Source organism: Macaca nemestrina, chromosome 4 (assembly GCF_043159975.1).
Source record: "Macaca nemestrina isolate mMacNem1 chromosome 4, mMacNem.hap1, whole genome shotgun sequence".
NCBI lineage: Eukaryota > Metazoa > Chordata > Mammalia > Primates > Cercopithecidae > Macaca > Macaca nemestrina.
Window position 1 is genome coordinate 94,588,446 of NC_092128.1, and position 20,772 is coordinate 94,609,217.

At 41.3% G+C, this 20,772-nt stretch overlaps 1 protein-coding gene across 1 annotated transcript in view; it reads left to right on the forward strand.

Annotated features, from left to right (window-relative positions):
• The window catches only part of LOC105475697 (serine/threonine kinase 31), a 297,831-nt gene that overhangs the window by 192,979 nt on the left and 84,080 nt on the right, over positions 1–20,772 (forward strand). The window contains exon 26 of the mRNA XM_011731172.3: positions 16,747–16,799. The gene's annotated coding sequence lies outside the window, so the exon portion shown is untranslated. The remainder of the gene's footprint in view (positions 1–16,746; positions 16,800–20,772) is intronic.

Below are 20,772 nucleotides of genomic sequence, written 5' to 3' on the forward strand. Positions count from 1 at the left end.
CACAGACACTCAACGCCAGCCTGTGAAAGCAGCATGGAGGGGGTCTGTACCCTGCAAAGTCACAGGGGTGGTGGAGCTGCCCAAGGCTGTGGGAGACCACCTCTTGAATCCATGTGGCCTGGATGTGAGACATGGAGTCAAAGGAGATCATTTTGGAACTTTAGGGTTTAACGACTGCCCTATTGGATTTTGGACTTGTATGGGGCCCGTGGCCCCTTGGTTTTGGCCAATTCCTCCCATTTGGAGTGGAGTATTTACCCAATACCTGTACTCCCATTGTATCTAGGAAGAAACTACCTTGCTTTTCATTTTTCAGGCTCATAGGCATAAGGGACCTGTTTTGTCTCAGATAAGACTTTGGACTTTGGACTTGAACTTTTGGGTTAATGCTGGAATAAGACTTTAGGGGACTGTTGGAAAGGCATGATTGGTTTTGAAATGTGAGGACATGAGATTTTGGAGGAGCCGGGGCAGAATGATGTGGTTTGCTGTGTCCCCACCTGAATCTCATCTTTAATTATAGTTCCCATAATCCCCACGTGTGGTGGGAGGGAGCCGGTAGGAGGTAATTGAATCATGGGGACACTTACTCCCATGCTGCTATTCTCATCATAGTAAGTTCTCATGAGGTCTGATGGTTTCATTAGGGGCTTCCCCTTCACTCAGCTTTCATTCTTCTCTCTCCTGCTGCCTTGTGAAGAAGGACATTTTTGCTTCCCTTTCTGTCATGATTATAAGTTACCTGAAGCCTCCCCAACCCTGCAGAACTGTGAGTCAATTAAACCTCTTTTGTTTATAAATTACCCAGCCGTGAGTATGTCCTTATAGCAGCATGAGAACAGACTAATATACTGGGACAGGATCTTCTGCTTGGATAGTATCTCTTGCCTGAGAGAGAAGAGATTTTATCCTCATCTCAGTCTAGGGCTTGTCTCCCTGAATCCTAATTTGCTGCCAGGGTCAACCTGTTCTTGGGATAATTGGCAGTGGTATTATAATATTCATTCCCTTTAGTGGAAGCCCATCTCCCAATTATGGCAATATAATTGGCTCAAAGACCCTGATGAGAAAAATCACAAAAAGATTGACACCCCTAAATAGACAAACTTCTTAAGCAGATAAAGTGAGTTACCTGTTTGACTGGCAACAGCATTTGTTTGAACCATGTTTTTCACCTGGGGAGTTAATCTATCTAACGAGGGTCTTGAGAGCAGGTGATTTCTCCTTTCTCACCCATCCAGGCCATGGGGCCAATGACCCTGGGAGCTTTACCTTCCCCTCAGGTGGCCCCTCCAAGTTGGTTATAGGGGAGTCAGCTAGGCCATTTGTCTTCCAGCCTAGCTTTATCTGTAATAAAGATGGTATTTTGTGCTCCATCTCTGCCTCTGCCATTTTATTTCTTGATTAGTTCAAGACCCGGGCAGAAGAGGCAATCTACTTATTAGGCTCCCGCAAAACCCCACAAATTCTGTCAGTGACTTACTCTGTAAATTGAGGCAAACTGCTTTGCACCTCTATTTCTCCATCTATAAACTGAAGCCGTGGCAATAGCTATTGGATAAAGGTTTTTAAAAAGTGCTATAAGTGATTGACTGAAAGATGTTAATTGCTGGCCCCATCCCCCTGCTAATATCATAATCATTGTTTGGCAACATTTTCTAAATCGTATCTGAGAGCCTGGCTGCTGTGACACATTGATTCATTGTGGTTGGCACCATATGCTCCCATCTGCTGTGAGCAGTATGATTGCTCTCAGTCATCAGCATCGAGCACCCATGGCTAATTCATGGAGAAAACTCCAGTGCTTTGCACCAAAGTCCAACTTGTCTGTCAGTTCACTCTTGTGGAAGGGGGCCAGGCTCTCAGCATGCCTCTCCCTCCCATCCTGGGCATTGGTCTCAATCAGACCAGGTACTCAGCTGTAGCTTTTCATAGTTAACAATAAGGACAACCCTTTAATTTCTGCAAAAAGAAATTTGCTTGACTTTTAGAATGAGATACCTTGTTGGATCTTTGTTGCAAATACATTTGATATGCTGTTTTCAATACTGGTTGATCTGGGTTCAAATCCTACTTTTACCCTTCAGTAGCTTGACCTTGGGCCAGTGACTAAACCTCTCTGAGGTTGGCATTTCTTAACCTCTCTCTGAGATGTCATTTCTTCCTCTGTAGCATGGGGCAAATATCTACCTTGCCAAGGGTATGGTGAAGATTTAACTTAATTAGCTGGGGTAAGTAAAGCATTAAGCACAGTGCATGGCTGATAGCAAGTGCTCAATAAATGGCAGTGACTATTGTCACTGGAGTGCCTATTCTTTGCTCACAGAGCATTTCCAAGACTGGTTATTATTTTAACTTTTTCCACATGCACTTCTAATTCTCTAGAAGCTTGCTCCTCAAATTATGGTCCTTGGAACAGCAGATGTTTATGATCAGCAGCGAAAACGTGTTGCTAATAAAGCATCCTGCATACTAAAGCATTCAGGTGTGTGGGACTTAGGTTCATTCTTTCCAGGGTTAGGTTAGCTGTTGATGCAGCTAATATAGGCAATTGTCCTTGTTGAAGGAGTTTCAGGAAAGCCAGGCTTGGTGGAGAATGCCATGTTAAAAGTCTATTCCCCAAGAATGAATACTCCTTAATGCAAATAAATTCAAAATAACTTAGTTTCTGGTGGAGATGAGGAAACTTAAGGGAAGAGACTAATATTTCAGTAAGTAGGATGAGTCGCAATTTGCTTGTTTATGTGTGTGTGTGTGTGTGTGTGTTTGGTCAGGTTCCAGACAACAATTGCTCTTCTATGTCTGAGGTACTTGGCTGAGGGACAGGAATGGCAGTACAAAAATATTCTGGACTCCTCTTTAATGAGTTAAAAGAGCAGGTAAATGATTACAGTGAAGCTGGGGAGTTACAACAATATGCCTCTGGAAAGCAGTAGCCTAGGATGCATATCAAATGGGCCATCCTGACAATGAACACTACTGGAATTCTGAGCAGCAGCCATGCCTTCTGAATGGGCCACCTCTGGCCTCACTGGCCTCCACCTCAGGTCTCTGTGTCTTGCTTTTCTCATTGCCTGGATGCTCTTCTACAGATATTTTCATGGCTCTCTCCCTCACCTGCTCAGGCATCTGCTCACCTGTCCTCTTCTCAGTCAGGCCATTCTATTTAAGATGATGACATTCCTCTTCCCCCCATTTTTCTCTATAGCACTTACCACCAACTTCATGGTGCATACTTTCTTATTTATTTATGTATTGTTGATCTTCTCTAGTGGCATGTAAATTTATGAGGGTTGGGCTTTGGTTTGTTTTGTCCCATGTTCTATTTCCAGCCCCTAGAATAGTTCCTGGAACATAGCAGGGGTTCAACACATATTTGTTGAATTAATGGTAGCTTTACATGCTCTCTTTTTTATTTTTATAGAATCCTGCAAGCTGGTTATTATTTGCATTTTAGAAATGAAGCAGCTAAGCTGTGGAGAGGTTAAGTACATATTAATAGTCACGGATGCTAATAAGCAGCAGAGATAGAATTTGAATCTGGCCTCTTGATTTCTCCCTGAGCCCCAGCTTCATATATGACTGCCTGTTATATAGGATAGTAGAGACAGCATCTGAAAGTTACATCCCTGTGGTATCATAGAAAGATATTTGGTCTTTGTCTTTGGTTCCTGGCACAGAGCTCTTAGAACCCAGAGCTCCTGCATGATAAGGGTTAGAGAGCATTTTTTTGTACTAATGAGGTGACTCTTGGCAAGCCCTTGGATAGTTTCAAGATGGGGACTAGTCACCAGAAAGACCAAGCCTTGATTAGAAGTTTAGAACTTTTATGCATGTGCCCAACCTCTAGGGAAATGAGAGGGGCTAGAGATTGAGTCAATCACCCATGACCTGTGTTTAATCAATCATGACTACATAATTAAAATTCCATAAAATCTCCTAAACAACAGAGTTCAGAGAGCTTCTGAGTGGGTGAACACATCCACATGCCAGGAGAGTGATATACCCCAATTCCACAAGGGACAGAAGACCCTGTTCTTAGGACCTTTTTAGACCTTGCCCTGTGCACCTGGCTGTTTGTATCCTTTATGATAAACTCATAAACAAAGTAAAGAGGCTTCCTGAGTTCTGTGAACCATTCTAGCAAATTATAAAAACTAAGAGGGGGTCATGGGAACATCCGATTTAGTAAGTATCAGGCCAAGTACAGGTGACCTTATACTTGTGCCTGACATCTGAAGTGAGGGTAATCTCTTGGGATTGAGCCCTTAAACTGTGGCATCTGAAGCTAAACTCTGGGTAGTTAGCATCTGAATTGAATTGAATTATAGGACACCTTGTTGGTGTTAGAAAATTGGAGAAGTGGTGTTGGAAAAGACCATGTATTTGATGTCAGGAGGAAAAACCCTCTCAATGCTCAAGATAAAACTGGATTCTCAGCCACACCTCCTCTGTTATTTCCCCGTTTCAGTAAATGCCACCTCCATCCATCCAGTTATTCAAGACGAAAACATTAGAGTCATTCTCAATTCATCCCTTTCATTCATCTCCTCTATCTGATCCATTAATATGTCTGGTCAATCCTACTCCCTGATTCATTCCCCTTTCCCCCTGCACTGCCATCATCTTTATCTGCATTGTTCCAATAGTCTCCTAAGTCTATCTATCTGCCTCTGCACTTGCCCCTGTAATTCATTCTCCACATCTCAGAATAAAAATGGCAGGAAGCTGTGCACTGCACATGCTGGGAACATGAACAGGGCTCCTGCAGTCTTAGTGCTGCTCCTTGGATGCTCTTGGCAGCATTCTTCATGGTGTTACTTTCTCTGCAAGGACATAATTATTCCAACTTTTGGCTCCATTGGCATCTAACTTTAGTCTGCTGAGGAAAACTCCAGAACCTCCAGCCAAATTGTTCTTTTTAGATATTCTTATGTCTTATTAATTTAGGAAAGTCCCATCTGCACAGAGCACCTTGCACCATCACAAAATGCAAAATAAATTCGTATGGAATTATTATTCAAAAGCTAAATTGTTTAATCTGCTATAAATTGTTTTCTTTAGCTACAGCTATGGTTGCATGTTGCATTTGTTACAAACCCCTAAGCACTGACTGGCTTCAGCCAGTCAGCTGAGTTCAAGTTCAGCTCCTTGGACACGGGCCATTCTGGGCTGCCAGGAGAATTGTAGTAAAGATGGCAGTCTGGCTGGTCCACATGCTGTCTGCTTTGGGTGAGGAAGAACAGATGAAAAGAAGCAAAGGACAGCAGAGAGTTGCTGAATTCCTCCTGCTGGCTTCTTTTCACATGTGATCCTGCAGGCAGCTAACCAAGGCTAAGGAATGTGCTCTGGGCAGGGCACATGGAATGTTCTGGAAGTGACAAGTAGTAATGCCTCCCATCTAACCTCTATAGAGCCTTGCTGTTTTCAAAGCATTCTTCCATGCACTGTCACATTTGAGTTTTGCCACACTCTGGCAGGTGGTAAGGGCAAAGTTGTTATCTCCATTCAAAGCTGTGGGAAAGTTGTGGCTTAGAGAATTGGGAATTTGTCCATGGCTACGTAGCTAGGAACGGTCTGAATGGGCTTGAACACAGATTTATAGATTGTGATTTTCTTTCTGTTATTCTAACAATGGAAAATACATTTGTTCTTGTGGGCCAACTTTGACTGATTGGCAGTGGTTTTCTGGAGTGGTAAGTTCAGAAATGGTTCGAGGCCATTGCTAGACTCTGTGGGAAAAGATGTTTTGACTGACTGGTGATGTCTGCCAGCAGAGAGGGAGAAGATGTGGTGGCTTGTTTCTGTCTAGTTACTTCCCATGTCCCACCCTTTCCCCAACACTGTGCCATAATTTGCTTCTTTGCATTCTGCTTTTTTGCACCAGGGATAAAAAGAATAAGAAATACCACCTGTGAAGCTTAAATGCTACTCTCTTCTGTCCTGATCTTGCTGTGGGTATCTCTTCGGCTCTGACTGTGGATAACCCAGGCAACTACACAAGTCCATGTGCCTGTGGCTTCTTTGACAGAGAAGTTTAATGTGTTTTCTTCCCTCTGAGAAAGAGCAATAGAACAGGCCAGGCACAGTTATTATGTGAAGGAGTGGGCAACATTGATCTGCTAGGCACTACAGTTGGGTTCTTAGGTGCCGATCTAAATAATGTGAAGATCTAAGAATGTAGAAGTTGCAGGCACATCTCCTCCTTACATCCACTGTGAGGAACTGTGGAGTACTGATATAGTTTGGATCTGTGTCATCGCCCACATCTCATGTCAAGTTGTAACCCCCAGTGTTGGAGGTGGGGTGTCGTGGGAGGTGATTGGATTGTGGAGGCGGATTTCCCCCTTGGTGCTGACCACACAATAGAGAGTGAGCTCTTGTGAGATCAGGTCATTTAAAAGTGTGTAGCACCTCCCCTTCCCTGTCTCTTGCTCCTGCTCCAGCCATGTAATATGTGTGCTTTCTGTTCACCTTTTGCCATGGTTGTAAATTTCCTGGGGCCTCCCAGAAGCTGAGCAAATGCCAGCATCATGCCTCCTGTACAGCCTGTGGAATTGTGAGTCGATTAAACCTCTTTTCTTTATAAATTGCCCAGTCTCAGGTATTTCTTTATAGCCATATGAGAACAGACCAATACAAGAAACAAGTGCATAGATGTCAACAGGGCTCTTCTTAATTCATTCCCAAGTCTGCATGGAGTGGCATAGACTTAAAGCATTTTCTCATTTTAGCTAAGTCACTCAAAATGTAAATTGCACCAAAAGCAAAGCCATTTAAAGAGAGAAACCCTCTGTTTGAAGTTTTTCCCATGCCCCATTGAATTCCTCCCAGTGGACTTCCAACAACTCTTCCATTCTAACTCCATCTCTCATTAGTCCGTGATCACCAGGTTGAGTTTTTTCCCCTCTACTTTCTGGCTTTTACTTCTTTGCTTAGAAACTCACCTTCTCCTATAATGTGTTTATTGTCCATAAACCCTGTCTTCGTGTGTTGACACCATCTCCTTCATGACGTTCTTCTTAAACATCCATTTGCCTGGGATTTATTCTTTCTTTAAATTGTACCTGCCATCCTCCCTGCCCCAGCATTTTGCTTACAGAATGTTTGTATTCTGCCTTATATCATTGTTCTTGACCGAGTACTCCCACTACCTTCTAGATAGTGAGTTTTTTTGAGGAGGGACTCTTAGATCATCTTTTCTCCATTACCTAATATAATGTCTAGACCGGAGTAGAAATACAAAAAGTATTTGTTGAATAAATAGGCTCCTTTACAGTGGCCAATCCAGCAAGTCTTGTTTCTTCCAGGCCTTGTATATTTGAGTAATTTACTGTGAAAATGCTTGCCCACAAGCCACTTGCATCATAGGTAGTGGTTGGTCATCAAACAAGAGCCTAGGCAAGGCAAGGTAAAAGCTTAGGGGTGGCAATTCAGGGATGGCAATACAGATGGAAAGATGTGGATTCATTTGACATGTAAAGAGGAAGCAAAATGCAGGACTTGGTGAGGAAGTGAATTTTCAGGCTGAGGGGGAAGGATGTAAAAGGGATGGCTTGAAAATGTCTGCTTTGTCCAGTGAAATTGATTGTGGTGCCAGTCGTTGAGATGGGGAACTCAACAGTTTTTTAAGGGGGATGATCAAAATTTTGATTTTGGGGTTGGAGCTTATATGGATGCCAGGGCTGGAGGCTTGAATTAGGGAGTCATCAGCATATTGATGGCCTCTGCATCTGAAGACTCCTGCTTCCCCTGTGAGCTTGCACTGTTTGCTGAGAGCAAGGGAGGGATTTGATGGAGTCACAGGTGAGAGAAGAGAGAACATTTGATATAGGTGTGCGAGTGGGCAGGGAATTGTCTGTAGCCATGTGATGAGGTTATGAAGTCAAGTTGAGGATCTGGTTGAGATTAGCCTTCCATATAATTTACAGTGCCACCAACTGGCCCAGCTGTGAGGTTTTTCCCAGCATCCCTTAGATGCCCAGGTACAGTTTTGAAGAAAATGGTAGTTGGGTTCATCTGAGTTATAGATTTTGCCAGAGAATTGGGATTTAGAGGCAGAGGGTCAAGGGAGTATAGGATATTTGTAAAATATTATTTAAAATCATGATAATGAAATAAAAGCTAGAGAGGGAGGGAAGAGAAGACAGGAAGGAGGTAATTGATAAGGAGAAGATAGAGAGATATCCCGGTGGATAGGGAGAAGGTGGAGAGCTAGATGGCAGGTATACCAACGAAGTTGAAGAAAAAGTTGTGGGATCATCTTAACCAGCTGGAAAACAAAAAGATTGTGATTGAAGAGCTACATGGTCGAAATACTGACTTTGGAGGTAAAGAAATCTGGGGTGATGACCAGGTCTTGGGTAGAGAATCATATGATTGAAGCAGCAAGACTAATTTCAGAGACCTTGGGAAAATTTAGATCAAAGCAGTTATACATATATCATAACTAAAATATTGTGTATGTGTGGCACAGATGATGTGAACAAGGTAATAGTGGTTTAAAATTTTCTACCTTGATGAAATATTTGTAATTTTGATCATCATGAGATAAATCATGCTTTAAATATTATAACTAACCTACGTGATATCATGCACTTAGGTTAATTCTGTAATTTTCCCCACAGCTAGTTTTTTATTTTCATTTTGAGAAACCTCCCACCCTTTCACATTACCTTTACCATCCTTGTGGGCTTAGAGAAAACACCACTGGCATTGTTCATGATACTGTTTCTAAACCTCCAGGTTGTTGTGGGCACCTATAAACAGCACCACAGCCCCTTGTGGGAGAGAGCTGATTTAAGCAGTCAAGACATCTTCTCAAACAAGGTCCCAGGGAGAAGAATCCCTTGCTCTGATACATTCTGTACCTGCATTCAGCCTCACAGGTAGAGAACAGTTTGTGGTTCTAGGTGGTGATTGCTTCCTTGGCTAGATATGAAGGAGCCAGGAGAAAACAAGTTTGGGGCTAGATGCCTGGGATACTCTAAAAGACTCATTCACAGAGACAAGATCTCTTTACCTTCATCTGATTGTTTTAGGCTTTATGTATAAACTTGAGCAACCATTGCGGGTCTTGTCCTCTTTGGCATCTAAAGTGGTCATGAGCAATGTTAAAAGAGAATTTTCAAAAAAGGGTAAAATCATAACTTTTATGCAACTATAAACGTAAACACTCATTAAGGATGTATTTATCATGATACTATAACTGGTTCAAAGGAAAAATTATAAAAAGAACAAATTTATACAAAGTAAAGAAAAATGGATGGGAACATGCAAATCAAGGCAATTTTTCCCCCCATTGTGTGGGGAGGGAAGTCTTCACTTCAAAAGTTCAATTCAATTGAAAATTTTTTTTTCTTTACCATATAGGACAGAATTTTCCTGTTTATAGACAAAGATTTTGCATTACTATCAGTTATCCATAATTTAGAGTTGATGAATAGCCTCTGTAGTCTCAGAATCAGATAACACAGAAGAGTGAGTTGTAGATAATGCATAATTTTCCACTGAACACAAATTCTTCCCTATAGCAACAGGGGCTACTACTCTCTCCTTCTCATACCCTTTTCCTTGTTCTGCTGATTTCTGCTAGTTTCTTGCAGAACTTTTGACTTCAGTTGTTACCATTTGGCCATTGTGCCCCTCAGCTAGACCATAACACTCTGTGGGAAAGACCAAAGATGTAAACTTTTCATCTTTACATGAAAGTAGGGAACATTTCAGTGTATTAAATAAAAGGTTAAAAATGTTAAAAACTTGATTACTTTGGTATTGTGGGGCTAGAAGAAAGTCTATGTGGGCTGGTGGAGATTGGGGAGGGAGGTGGAGAAGAAGAGAAATAAGTTCCTCTTCATAAAGTAGGATGGGATTTGGCTTGGGTGAAAGGATTGCTTGGGTATGACTTTATTCTCTGCTGCAGGATGCTCATGCATAGGTGGTAAATGTTATTTGTGCGTGGCTTCCTATGGCTAGAGTGAGAACTCCTGCCAGGCTGATTTTCCTAAGCACTTTCATAATTGCCTTGTCATAGGCGTGACCCATCCTGTGAAGAAGGGCCCTTCAACATGTATTCTGAAAAGGGCAGCAGCCCAGATAGTTTAATGAGTGGTTTGCCTGGGTCTGTTAAATCACCTCTAACTCTTAACTGGGCCCAGAGAGGTAAAATCAGTGGGTCTCAAGCCAGGCTGCAAGTTAAAATATCTGGGGAGCTTTGGAAAATACTCACCTCAAGAGAATCAGCTTGAATTGGTCTGGGTATATCTGGGCCCCAGGATTTTAAAGAAATTTCCTAAATGTGCAGTGCAGGATGAGAAGTGTTGGTTTAAGCAGAGTTTCTCAAACTGGTGGGTACAATCACCTTAGAGTGCCTTTTTAAAATACAAATTCCCAGGCCCTTTCTTGGTAACTTGGATTTGGGAGGCCTGGGTTGGGGCATAGAAATCAGAGTGTTTGACAGGCATTCCAGGCGAGTAAGGGATATGTTTATGAGCTGCAAATAGAATGAAACTTCAGAGGCCTTGTATTTGGTTCACAGAGCAGTCTTTGAAACTTCAATGCTTCTTTGCTGACAATAGGTTTTGAAGGATGGCCTTTTGTTAAATTTACTAAATTTATATTTGGAGATGGTATTTATACAAGTGATTTATACAGATCATTTATGTAGTGTCATTATATTCTGACTGGCATGTGAAAGTAAAACTTTCCAGATGCATGGCTGTGATAGGCAGAAAAATGGCTCCCCAGAAGATATCCACATTCTGATCCCTGGAAACTGTAAATATTACTTTATTTACAAAAAGAGTCTTTGCAGATATGATTTAAATAAAAGATCTTGAGATGAGATTATTTTGGATTAGCCAAGTGGGCCCTAAATTCCATCACAAACATCCTTATAAGAGATGGAGCAGAGAAAGAGCTGAGATGCATATAGAGCAGAAGGTGATGTGAAGATGGGGACAGAGATTGGGCTGGAAACCCAGGAATACCAGCAGCCATCACAAGCTGAAAGAGGCAAGGAGCGAATTCTCCCCTCAAGCCAGCAGAGGGAATGTGTGCCTGCCAACATCTTGTTTTATGTAGGTAAACAAACAAACAAATTTTTTTTTTTAACATCTGGCTTCCAGAAAGAACTGTGAGGAATTAAATTTCTGTTGTTTTAAGCCATCAAGTTTGTGGTAATCTGTTACAGCAGCCACAGGAAGCTAATACAGGGCTCTTCAAACTGTACTGTACACAGGAATCCCCTAGGGAACAGGATGCAACTGGGATTCTTATTCAGTGGGTCTGGGTGGGGGGGGCGTGCCCTAGATGCTGCTGCATTTCCAACAATGCTCCTGGGTGGTGCTGATGTTGGAGGTCCATGGACCACACTTTGAGGAACAAGTTTAAGAAAGTAAATATGGAGTAGAGATGAGCATAGAAGTGCTTACTGAAGGGAGAAGTCAGGCAGTTTAAGTTTTTTTTGAGCCCATATTCTTTCATGTATATACCTCTTCCAATCATGTCATATTTCCACTGACAAACAGAAGATCAGGATTCAGGCAGCTGCCCAGATAATTTAGATAAAAATTAATTAGACGATGGCCTCATTTCCTGCTGTGGCAGTTAAGACCTGGCTAAAAATGGTGTGTGGCCATTTTAAAATAACAAAGAGATAATTGCTTCGGCAGTCACATCTGTAATGTGTCATCACTTTCTGAGTGCCAGTGGAAATTTCTGTACCTATTGAAAATAAGTGTGGGTGCAGAGGGTTCATTTAATTTTAAAAGCCATAAAAGCTGAAAATTAAAAAGAAACCCCAAACCATGGCTAATTCTAATGCTAGGTGTTGGTGAAGGTTTTAGCCCTGTAGTCTAGGACTGACTTAGCAACAAAGTTGAGTTTAGCATTGGTCTGAGTGTGGTTTTTAATTTGGTGTTTGCTTTCTACTTAAGGTATTGTGGTGCAGAATAGCAAAAGAGGAAAAACCAATTTATTTAAATGCAGACTTTTGGGATAATGAACAAGGTACAAATAAAGAGAGTGAAAGAATGACGTGACACTTGGGTGATGCTGAAATATTATATGACTTCCCAAGGTGTCTCAGTCTGTTAGGGCTGCTATAACAAAGTATCTTAGACTGAATAATTTATAAATACTATACATTTATTGCTCACCCTTCTCGAGGCTGGGGAGTCCAAGATCAAGGTGCCAGCAGGGTCAGTGTCTGGTGAGGGTTTGCTTTCAGCTTCAAAATGGCGCCTTGCTGCTGTGTCCTCATGTGAGGAAAGAGCAAAGTGGCTCCCTTCAACCTCTTTTATGAGGGGGCTATCACATTCATCAGCATTCTTCCCTGTTATTAATCACCCCCTTCAGACCCCACCTGTTAATCCTATCACATTGGTGATTTTTAACATACGAGTTTTGGGGAAACAAATTCAGACCATAGCAAGAAGCAACCCCAGTCTTTTTGGAGGTGACACTGTTTTTCAAAAGTTGATTTCGGGCTCTCGCTTCTCTTTTTTTTTGAGACGGAGTCTCGCTCTGTCGCCCAGGCTGGAGTGCAGTGGCGCGATCTCGGCTAACTGCAAGCTCCGCCTCCCGGGTTCACGCCATTCTCCTGCCTCAGCCTCCCTAGTAGCTGGGACTACAGGCGCCCGCCACCTCGCCCGGCTAATTTTTTGTTTTCGTGTTTTTAGTAGAGATGGGGTTTCACCATGTTAGCCAGGATGGTCTCTATCTCCTGACCTTGTGATCCCCCCGCCTCGGGATCCCAAAGTGCTGGGATTACAGGCGTGAGTCTTCTCTTCTTTATCATTCTTCTCCAGAAAACCTTGAGGGTACTGTGTAGTATTTTATATTTTTTTCTTTTCTTTTCTTTTTTTACTGTGGCAAAATATGCATAACACAGTATTTATCATTTGAACCATTTTTAAGTGTCCAATTCAGTGGCATTAAGTACATTCACACTATTATGCAACCTACACAGTGTTTCTACACCCCCCTCACTCTCCAGTCCCTTGTAACCACTCTTCTACTTTCTTTCTCTATGAATTTGCCTCATATAAGTAGAATCATACAATACCTGTCTTTTGTACTGACATATTTCACTTAGCATAATGTCCTAAAGGTTCATCCATGTTGTAGCATGTATCACAATTTCATTTCTTTTTATGTGTCAATATTTTGCTGTGTGTATATACAATACTACATTTTGTTTATCAGTTTATCTGTTGAGGGACATTTGGATTGTTTCTGCCTTTTGCCTATTACAAATTAGCACTTAATCTTTTAAATTAAGATTAATTTAAATTATGGTAAAAATGATTTTTGAGAATTCCTTGCCTTCCTTTTCAAGATAATGGAAGATATTTGCATGAAAGCAAGACTGGGAATCATTGGGTGATTGGATAGGACAAAGCAACTCCTTATCTACATTATACTTGAAGAAGTCTTAATGAATGAACTTTGCCAGCAACAGGAACTGGGAGGAGATATTTGGAGATGGAGAAGAGCGAATAGTAATGGGCGACGCTAACCTTAGACCATAGCCATGGGGCTGCTGTCCTAAGCCTGTGCTTTAGAGGCCCCATTCTGGCCCCCCTGCAACACTTCTCCCCACAGGGCCAAATGGATGTACCCGCCTAGAACACGCCTCTCTTCTAGACCTTGTGATATCTGAGGCCCCAGATTTTCTGCCTATAAGTCCTGAGCTCACTTCTAGGGTCTCTTCCCTCTGGTTAACCAATGCTGCTGGTATCTGCATGCTTAGCACTAGGACTGAGGGTGGCCAAGTCCTACCTTGTTTGCTCTTTAGGGATGGGGGACAGTGGTGTCTGTGAGACAGGGTCCTGATGGGAAGAGAAGGGGGATGAGCCTCACCATGGGTTGCTAGCAATGCTGCCAGTATTTGAGTCTATTTTAGGTCTTGCAGAGACTCAGAACATTTGACAGAATATTGAATATCTGTTTTTTCCCTTCCCAGCACTTCTTGCTGCCCCCACATTATGCACACATACACACATGTGTGCTTTAAAGTCAGAATATTGTCCACACCCACTTTATTTGACAGATGAGAAAGTCAATGATCACAGAGAAAGTTCTTAAAAATTTCATGAGTAGTCACTGGCAGAGGCAGGGTTTGAAACCTGCAGTTCCTGCCCATAGCCTCATGCAGGTAGAGACTTCCCACCCAGGTCCCTGAGGTGTAGTCATTTAAAGGCCTCATATAAAATCTGAATCCCTTGCAATGAAGCATCAAGAGACTTGGGTCCCAAAATGGCCTACTTTCTAATTAGCAGTTGGAATTTGGGGAACGGCCAACATTTTTGAACCGTAATCTTCTCATTATTTTAAATGGGGATAGTCCTACCTGCTCTGCTCACAATCTGCTTACATGTCTGTTATTTCAAATCAAATGGTTTGAAAACATATGAAATGCCATATACATGCAAGATGCTGAGGAGCATGTGTGCAATGTGGGGGATGCATTCCTACAGTTCTTTGGTTTGGAAATATTGCACGGATTGTGAAGGAGGAGTGGGGAGGAGGATTCTGACCTACTTTTATGTGTGCTCATTGCTCTCCATCTTTCCCTCACTTCTCTTTCCATCCTTTTAATGTCATCTCTGTAGGGGACAGGGAAGGGTTTTATGTGGGAGGCACCTGGGCTGGTGGGAGTCGAAAGAGCCTATACTAAGAAGTCTGGCTGCATGAGGGCAAGCTGACGGGACAGCCTGACAAATGCATCTGGATGTCTCAATCAGCTGCTGGTGAGCCAAAGGCAGCAGGCCTGGAGATTGTCAGTAGCATTCCAGCTGCCATCTGAGCCCAAGGCACAGTGACAAAGTGGGACAAGTTGGTATGTCATGGCCTTCTGCTTCACTTTCAGGATTCTCGTTCTTCCTTTACCCCCTTCTATTTTCTTTTCCCCAACCCAGCCCTGACTTCCAGCCACCTAGTTGCTGTGCTCTGAATGTCTAAAGTTCATGCTTTTGACCAGTATGTATGCTACCTGGACAGGATGTCTTTACTTTTCATGCATCGGCTAACCCCCACCCCTAGACTGCAGTGGAAAGGAGCACTGAGGCAGCCTCCTAAAAAGGTTTTAAAAATAACCTTGCTCTTCTGCATTATAATCACAACACTGAAATCTCAAACTCTGGAAGGTACTGATTTGATTTAAATAATTTATACAAAGGTGGGAATTGATAAGCTTAACACAGGGGTGATTTGCATTTGTAATAAGAGATTGTTGACACAATTGAATCTCTTATTGGCATACTAATATGGGAGAAAAACATTTTTTAATAGCGAGCTTCTTTCCCCCTCCCTTTGTCCTACCCACATCTAACCGAGCAGGGAGCTGTGAGCATCTAGTCGGAGTTTTTCCTCATTCACATATGAGGCACTTGACATGTGTCATTGCATGTCATCCTCATGTGATCCTGTGAAAGCATTAGCCACATTTTGCAAATGAGGAAGCTGAGGCCCAGGGAGGTCAAGAAATTGGCCAAAGCACACAGCCTGTAAGAGGTAGTGTTGGAGTCAGGCTTCACTTTGTCCCACATTTTCAGATGTAGCACAGCTCCATGTAAATAACCAGGACCCAGAGTGAGTTCTGGATTCTAGTCTGTGTGTTGGTAGCAAAAGAGGGGACAGATGGGGCTGGAGTTTATGGTTGAGGGCACATTGTAGAGCCCCTGTGTATTGGTGAAGCAAGGACATTTGACTTTATTGTGTAGGATAAGGAGACCGTAAGTGTCTGGTGGGCCATCTCTGTCTTCCCTGCCCTGCACGTGGCAAGAGCCAATGTCACCTCTTCATCTTCCTTCTTTTGTCATTGTGGGTCTCAGGCCTGGCTCTCCTCACAGTCCTTTAGGCAACATAGCTGTCTAGGGAAGAGAGTAGGCAGTGTGATTGCAGACAGGAAGAAGATGCAGGAAGTAGGCAAAAAAGGGAAGAAAAAAGAAGTATTCATCAAGAATAGAGTTCCTGGGACTCCAGTCAGAGTATGACAGCAAAAAGACACCTCTTATTTGCTGTTGGGCACTAATATCTTCCTATTTATATCTCCAAGGGAAAAGAGGACTGGAAATAGAATTAAGTAATGAGAAATTAATAGATTTCATGTATGCTTAGGGCTTTAGACTGTCACTGTTTATTAGGGTCCTAAAGGTCAGGGAAGGGAAATTGAACAATTAAAAATAACCTGATGACCAAAAAAATAGTGACAATTCAGTTACTCTTTTCTAACATTTTAATTGTTGCCATTACTTTGACTTTCCCTTCCAAGCCTCTTGGTGAGCAAGGACGTGCACAGGGAGGCTGGACAGGGCTGTCGTGATGTAATGTGTGATGAGATGCCTGTTCAGATGCTGTGGGTGAGGTCTGTAATCGTCCTCCTGTGCAGGTCACTTCTCGTCTCTTGCTCTGTCCTGTGCTAATGAACAAGTTGTTTTTGTGTTACATAAAATTACCGTCTAATCATCTCTACATTCTCATCTATTTCACAGCAGCACTGAATAAGCTGAAATTCCTTTGGCAATCCAGTCTCTCATTTTGATTAACTGCCATCCTTCCTTGTACCATGATTTGTCACCTTCTTTCTTTTGTTTCGTTGTACCCTGCTTTTCAAGTCTTGTGGTTCATGTGATGTAGTATTATTTGCTGTTTACCGAATACCTCCTGTGTGCCAGGTGCTTTATCTATGGAAACTTGAGTCCCTAGAATATCTCCATAACAACAGTATTTTCTCTTTTGCAGATGTGGAAAATTGAGGCTCAGAAAAAATGGACTTGTTGAAATCTATCCAGGTGGTAAGTGACTGAGCTGGGACATAAGTCCAGATCTGTCTGACTCTAAGCCCACATTTGTTTCCAAAAAGCAAGGTCTTTCCTGTAGTTTGGGGACACAGGAGGTGGGTTACGGAGGTGATGGTTATGTGTTCACAGTATTGAGACTAGCCCCTGAGAGCTAGACTCTATTAATATTTTCCCATCTACCTAGAAACCATTAAAAAAAAACAAACAAAAAACAACACCCTGAGTTACAGGACAGCTCAGGGTGAATCACATTGCTCGTGGGGGTGTTCTGGTCACCACTTAGAGAAATTTGACTTTTCCCTTTGCCCCCAAAGCAAAACTAACATTTCACTTGCCAGCAGCACAGTCTAGCCCTCATCATAATTGGGGTAGGAATAGGGGGCTTTTCATCTTCTTATTGGGGAGTCTTATCTCTCTGTAGGTATTTGGTTGGAGGTTGTGGCTAGGAAACTTGAAGTCAGAAAAACATTAAGTTAATGAAAATGAAATAAAGTTTCTGTGACAAAGTCTGTTTTCTTGTTGTTCCTTTCAACAACTTTTGCTATACCCGAGTGCCTGCCTTAGTAATTTATTTCTATTTGAAGAAATATCTAAAAGGCATAATTAACATTTATTGTACAAAATGGTATGTTCACTTAATCCTCATGGTAGCACTGTGAGGGAGGCCTATTTTTAATAGTGTTAATATGAGGCCCTGAGGGGGTAAAATAACTAACCAATCTCACCTACCTATAGACTTCCCGGATGCCAGCTCCGGCCTGGACAACTCCAATTGCTTTCTGCCATGGCATGAGGTCTGATGGGAGCCAATGAACCTACCTAAGTGCAGACCAAAGATGGCAAGTGATGCCAATTAGAAAACTTCAGGAATTTAGTGTGGAGAACCTGCTAGATACTGGAGCTGTTATCAGAGAAAGGGGGTGAAGCAGGGATGGGTCGATAGAAACAGCAGCACTACCAGGTAACGTCCGCTGAGTGTGTGTGTAGTCCCTAGCTGTTAGTAAATTCATTGTTGTATATCATCCTGCTGCCCATCCTGTGAGTAGAAAGCCTGGTCTCATCTTACAGCTGAGGTTCAGAGGCTGATATTTGCCCGAGGGCAAAGAACTAGGGTGTGATAGAGCCAGGCTAGTGTGAGTCTAAAGTTCATGCTTTTGACCAGTATGTATGCTACCTGGACAGGATGTTTTTACTTTTCATGTATCCCAGCTACTCAGGAGGCTGAGGCAGGAGAATCACTTGAACTCAGGATGCGGAGGTTGCAGTGAGCTGAAATCGTGCCACTGCACTTCAGCCAGGGAGACAGAGCGAGACTCTGAGAAAAAAAAAAAAGTCATCCTAACTGGAGTGAGATGATACCTCACTGTAGTTTTTATTTGCATTTCCCTGATGATGTTGAGCATTTTACATATATCTGTTGGCCATTTGTATGTCTTATTTTGAGAAATATCTGTTCAGATTATTTGCCAATTTTAAAATTGGATTTTTTTTTTTTTGCTATTGAGATGACTGAGTTCCTTTTATATTCTAGATATTAATCCCCTGTTGGATGTGTAGTTTGCAAATATTTTCTTCCTCTCTGTAGGTTATCTTTTTTACTTTGTTGTTTATTTTGCTGCACAGAAGCTTTTAAATTTGACATAATTCCATTTGTTTATTTTTGCTTTGGTTAACTGTGATTTTGAAGTATCATTTATAAAATCTCTTCCCAGACTAATGTCCGTGTTTTCTTTGTGTTTTCTTCAGGTAGTTTTATTGTTTCAGGAATTACATTTAGGTCTTTGATCCATTTTGAATTTATTTTTGTGTAGGGTAAGAGGTGAGTAGTCTAGTTTTATTCTTCTGCATATGGATATCCAGTTTTTCTGGCATCATTTATTGAAGAGACTGTTCTTTCTCCAATGGGTGTTCTTGGCACCTTAGTAAAAAATCAGTTGCCTGTAGACATGTGGATTAATTTCTGGGTTCTCTATTCTGTTCCATTGGTCTATGTGTCTCTTTTTATGCCAGCACCATGCTGTTTGAGTTACTACAGTTTTGTAGTATATTTTGGGGTCTAATAGTGTGATACCTCTAACTTTGTTCTTTTTGCTCAGGATTGCTTTGGTTATTTGGATCTTTTGTGGGGTTACTTGCAAATTTTCGAATATTTTTCTCTTTCTGTGAAGAATGTCATTGATATTTTGATAAGGATTGCATTGAATCTGTAGATTAGATAGTATTGTCATTTTAGCAACATTAATTCTTCTGATTCATGAGCATGGGATGTCTTTCCATTTGTTTGTATCTTCTTCAATTTCTTTCATCAGTATTTTGTAGTTTTTTATTGTCTTTAATTTCTTTCTCAGCTAGTTTATTGTCTCTGTGTAGAAATGCTACTAATCTTTGTACATTAAGTTTGTATTTTGCAACTTTATGGAATTTGTAAGTTCTGAGTTCTATCAGTTCTAAGAGTTTTTTTTGATAGAGTCTTTCAGATTATGTACATATAAGATCATGTCATATGTAAACAGGGAGAATTTGAGTTCCTTCTTTCCAATTGGATGACTTTTATTTTTTTTTCTTTTGCCTAATTGCTCTGGCTAGGACTTCCAATACTATGTCAAATAAAAGCAGTGAGAGTGGGCATCCTTATCTTGTTCCAGTTCTTAGAGTGTAAGCTTTCAGCTTTTCCCTGTACAGTAAGATGTTAGCTGTGGTTTATCAATATATGTTGAGGTACTTTATTATGTTGAGTTACTTTCCTTGTCTACCTAATTTATTAAGATGTTTCTAAATCATGAAGGGACACTGGATTTTATCAAAAGCTTTTTCTGCATCTAGTGAGATAATCATATGGTTTTTGTCCTTCATGCTATTGATGTTCTAGATGGCATTTATTGATTTGCATATGTTGAACCATTCTTAGGATAAATCCACTTGATCATGGTGTATTATCTTTTTAGCATGTTGGTGGATTTGGTTTGCTAAACCAAATTTGTATTTTGTTGAGAGTTTTGTGTCTATGTTCATCAGGGGTATTGGCCTGTAGTTTTCTTTTTTGTTATATCCTTGTCTGGTTTTGGTAATGGGCTATGCTGGCCTCGTAGAATGAGTTAAGGAGAATTCCTTCTGCTTCAATTTTTTGGAATAGTTTGAGAAGAATTGGCATTAATTCTTCTTTAAAGATTTGGTAGAATTCAGTGGTAAAGCCATCCAGTCCTAAACTTTTCTTTGTCAAATACTTTTTACTGGTTGTTGTTATGTTCAGATTTTTTCTTTCTTCTTGGTTCAATCTTGGTAGGTTGTTGGCATCCAGAAATTTGTCCATTTCTTCTAGATTTTCAAATTTATTGGAATCTACTATGAACCTAGCTGTTCATAGTAGTCTCTAATGATCCTTTGAATTTCTGTGGTATCCATTGTGATGTCTTCTTTTTTATTTATCTGGGTCTTCTCTCTCTTTTTAAAAAAAGTTGATTTAGCTAATGTTTTGTTGATTTTGTTCATCTTTAAAAAAAAAAAATCCAGTGTTTTGTTTTGTTGGTTTTTTTTTTTTTTTTTTTTTTTTTTGAGACAGGGTCTTGCTCTCACCCAGGTTGGAGTGCAGTGGTGTGATCATGACTCACTTCAGCCTCAATCTCTTGGGCTCAAGTGATCCTCCCACCTCAATCCCCCAAGTAGTTGGGACTACATGTGCATGCCACCACACCTGGCTAATTTTTGTACTTTTTTGTAGTGACAGGGTTTCACCATGTTGCCCACGCTGGCCTCGAACTCAAGCCATTTGCTTGCCTTGGCCTCCCAAAGTGCTAGGATTAAAGCCATGAGCCACTGCACCCAGCCAATCTTTTTTTTAATCTCAATTTTATTTATTTCTGTTCTGATCTTTACTATTTCTTTCATTCTACAAATTTTGAGTTTGGTTTGTTCTTGCTTTCCTTGTTGCTTGAGGTGCATCATTAGGTTGTTTATTTGAAATCCTTCT